We start from the raw sequence: 4698 nt of genomic DNA, 5'->3' as shown, positions 1-4698 counted from the left end.
CTCTCCTCCCATCAGCTGAGAGCCTGATCACTGTGTGCTGCCTCTGGACTCCACCTCCCGGTTACACACGCCTCTTAAAGACACACAACCTCCACTGAGAAACGCACACAATCACAGTGGCAACGGCTCTCAAGCACTACCATCTAAGTGCATTGTCCATAACTAGTAGCCCCCATGCTACAGGGACTCACAAATGGTCTGCAAATAACATAAACAAATTTGAACTCAGCATTTCACTCAGAAGTGGAGAATAATAAATTGAAGTGATTTTCAGAATAATGTTGCTATGTTTCCATTTGAAGTTGGTCACAACTAATATATGTGTGTGTGTGTGTATTTTTAAATCCTGAGGTGAAACTATCAGGTACAAATGATGATTAGAGGTTTGTCGTGTTTTTTGTTGTGACATAGAAGCGTTTTGTCTTGATGCCATCTTGTGGTCAAGATATAGAAGGACTGTCAGGGAGATAAACCTCAGGGAACATCAGATTCTCCACATCACTTAGAATTTATTCTTTTTAATCAAAATTGGATTAAACGTCTATTCTGATTTAAGATGTTTTTGTGGTTTTGTGTAATTAAAACCACTGATGAGTTCAAAATTTGAGGCACAAATCACCTGTGTTGGCCGTCTATCCAAAAAGAAGTCTCTTCCCCCAAGAACACAGTGAACAAAAAGTGAGGGAAGCACACAAATAAATAAAACTTATTTGTTTTGTAAATATGTTTAGAAAACCTATTTGTTAAAAAAAATAGTTGTATCAAAAAATGTTATATTTTATTTAAATTGTATAATAAAAAAAATGTTCAGTTTATATGAGAAGTGGCCTTTTGTGTGAGTTTAGTGTAACGTTAGGGGATTAAAAATGATTTCTTTTTTATTTATCTATCACTCTATGTATATCTTCAGTATTGAGATTTTCATAAAAATCACAAAGTGTGAGACTCGCCTCCAACCATAATTTCCTGAATGTTCCCTCCCATGGTTTTTTTCCCTTTTCTCTCTGCTGCATGTTGCAGCATGTGCGGTCATATTCAAGATATGTTTTTTATTTGCTTGTTATATCTGTTTGCATGTGATCGGCCCCCCCAGGTCCAGCGTAAAAAAGAAAAAAACGAAGAAAGAGAAATCTTTGACATAATATTAGAATTATTTATCTGATGCCCATCCTTAAGTTACAAAAGAGTGTCACTCATACTGTCCAGAAGATGGCGACTTTGCTGTGTCATTGTCGATGCCCCACACCCGAAATAAGAACCATATGGATTATCAATTTTCAGCCTTTATGGAAATATGGCAAAAGTTTGCATACTAATGTGAAGGATATGAGGCTCACATTTAAGAAACAAGATCTGAGACGGATCATGAGCTGGAGAAAGTTGGCAGGCTTTCGGTACTGCAAAGTCCTGAGGCTACAGGTCCGATCCTGCCTGGAGGACTGAGCTGTCAGGTGCATCAGGTGGTGAAAGGATGGAGTGATAACTCAAGACGACAGACTGACGCTCACCTCCCTCTGTACTTTCAAACCAGCAAAATCATCTGTGGATGAACATACTGGGATATGATCCCAAGCTGGAATCCTAAAGCGCCTCCTAATCACAGGTGTAGGAGTACAACCTCACAAATTCACACAACATCAAACCACACAACATGGATGTTTAATTGGGTTGGGTGGATTTCACTATTTCTAAATTGTAATCAGAATACCAAGCGGCAGATTATGTGTCTTTGTCTTAGTCCTTTCTGCAGGGACTCCTTCGTCATGAATGTGCCATGTTCCTTTTTCTCTCTTTCTTCCTCACAAACATCCTCTTCGACTCAGGATTCCCTCACTGCGATGACTCACACCTTACAGTGGCGTTAGATAGTGCGTGTTAATAACATGCCTTGTTAAATGCCATATCGGGATTCCTGCCTGAGTAAGCAGCACACAAGAGCTCCTCACCAGGAGCATAAGTCTGTGTGCATTTGTCTGTTCAGTGGTGACCAACAACATTCAGCACAAAAAACATGACACGTGAACAACATGCACGGTGTGAACAGATGCAAAGTCTGGAAAATGAGCACGGCGGAGCAGAGAGAATAGCATGGCTGAATTCATGTTGTTCTTACTGCGTAGAAGAAAAGAGTGACTTAGATTTTTCGAATTAAGCGGGCCACAATTTCAGAAATAACAATGCTGTGTCATATCCATGTCTGCTTGCCTGTCAGCAGGACACTCTGGGCAGGGCCAACATGCACACGTCCATGTGTGATTAGAGCCGACATGCTCTACCAGGCGCCGGGGCATGTCATACAGGCTGCTGTCAGTCTGATGTTCTTCTGCCTATGTGTGCCAATGTGGACTGACAGGATTGTATGTTATAGAAGGCTAGTGCTATTCTGTTGTTATGCTTTTGGCCCATGGGGGAATCCCCCCCCCCCCCGCCCCCCCCCCCCCCCCCCCCCGCCCCCACACCTCAGCTGAGCAATCGCAGCCTCTTTCCCCCTGGCAGACTGTTTACTCCTCATCAGCTCCAGCAAGGAGAAAACCTGAACCTGCATCTGAAAAAGTATCCACAGTTCAGACCACAAGTATTCAGACAGACACGTTTTACTTCTCCAGCGCTTCAGTCCACTCAATTAAAAAAAAAAAAAAATATTGGATACTAGTTACTAGTTGAGTCTTAGCACTGATCTGAGTAGGTCGTGTCCAAATGGAAGGGTTGTGAAAGCAGGGTTCTAGTTGAATGACTAATGACATGCTTTTTGGACAGTTTTGTGGCAGAGCACAATCTTTGTGGATGAGCAGAAACTCGTATGCATGGTCAAGAAACCTCTTAATGACTGTGCAGCAATTCAAGACTGCTCTCCAACGTGAAGGTGTTGACCAGGAGCTCTGAGTATTCACCATGAGGTTAAAGGAAAAGAATGACAACGAGTGGAGTTGTGGAATGGAGGTCAAGACTGATAGATAAAAAAAATTACTTTTGACAAAATCACAAAAGCAAGTGTGGAGAAGAAAATAAAAACGCGCTGTCATCAGTCAAACGTGTTGAAGCTCTGATATGATGTCAGTGTGTAGGGCTGCCAGTGGAGCTGAAGTAGTGGCCTTTATTGATTATTTCACTGCAGATGGAAGCAGCAGGATGAATGCAAAAGTATAGCAGGAACCTCCTGCCAGCCCAGACTCAGGCAAAAATGCAGCACAACTCACTGGTCAACATTTTATGAGCAGAACAGGGATCCCTAAAATTTACTCAAGGAACCAAAGAGCTCTTCGAGCTGAAGAGCTGGAACATCGTCCGCCTGGGTCAGTCACCTGTTCTGAGTCCAGCTGAGCCGTGATCCACTTGCTGAGGACCAGATGAGGCACTAGTTGATCTGTGTGAGATCATCGATGGGAAGATACAGTGCCTCCTGATGTCTGTGGGTCGAAGACAGTTCTTTACTGAGCGAAACGATGTGCAGGTGAAATAACTTAAGTAACAGTATGGTAACATAATAATGCAAGACCCCCATGAGTAAGACTTATCAGACCATCTTCACTCCTCAGCTCGAGCCAGACAGGTCACATGACAGCAGGACAGACAGTTTTAAGTGACGATTTCACGATACTCGACGAAACTGGATGTCTTTTGTCGTATCTCTGTGCCATATCCGTTTACCAGAGTAATTTCATTTGACGCACTCTCTCTGCTTGTAGAGCCGCGTGACTGCTGCTCTCCAAATATTCACTTAGCAGCCGCTCAACCTGCTCAGTGCTAAAAGCTGCCAATTTGATTACAAAGTCTTTTTATTAGGTTTTCCCAATGAGTGATGTTAGGCTGTTGTCTTCACCAAACTATATTAACATAAGATCAGGAAGTCAAGATGACCCAAGATGTCATTTAGAACTTTTTCAATAACTATTGGGTTTTCAAATGAACTGTGTACTAATTTTGTATACAAGGGCTGAATGGTCTATTTGATTTGTAACTAATTTGAAGTCTTCTCCAGTTTGCCCCCGCTTCATTGCTCATACAATAATTTTTGAGTTTCACTCATAAACATTACACTGTCCAAGTCCAGTCCAAAGGTGCTGCTAATTCTGTTTTATACAGTATACACAATGACATGTATGTATTGATACATAGATAAGCAGCTTTATGTTTTAGTCATTGCCATCAAGAAGCCCCTGTCAATACTTTGAATACTTTTAGTATTATATATACAGTAACGCAGTGATGTGGTGTGTGAACATGAGCTTTACGTGTCACATAACGAATGATAAAGACTGAAGAACAGCAGACAAACTTTTTGATAGCCATCAATGTAACCACAATATTAGCTCTTCAGAAAACCTGTTGCTGAAACAATTTACTATGAGACTCACGAAACCATGGCCGAAAGCCTGTTCAAAATGTCAAATGTAATTTTCTATAGATGAATGGATTAAAAAGTCTCTCCTACTTCTGAACTCTCTGAAGGGAGGGGGAAAAAAATCAATTAGCTTAAGCTGGTGCAGAAACTACAAAGGCACCATAAAGAGCCACATGGCTGACCAGCAATAACACCATCGATTGAGGTTGAGCTGCAGTCAGCGGCTCCATGAACAGGTAGAGTCCCCAAGTGTCTGCTGCGGCTGCAGCAGCTCCTCCCCTCGGCCCTGCCATCTCTATAGAAGCTGCCTCCTCTCTCCGTGTCCTCTGACTTTTCACAGACAGGACTCGGCGGTC

The sequence above is a fragment of the Echeneis naucrates genome, chromosome 9 (assembly GCF_900963305.1).
Source record: "Echeneis naucrates chromosome 9, fEcheNa1.1, whole genome shotgun sequence".
Lineage (NCBI taxonomy): Eukaryota > Metazoa > Chordata > Actinopteri > Carangiformes > Echeneidae > Echeneis > Echeneis naucrates.
This window is presented reverse-complemented; position numbering follows the sequence as displayed.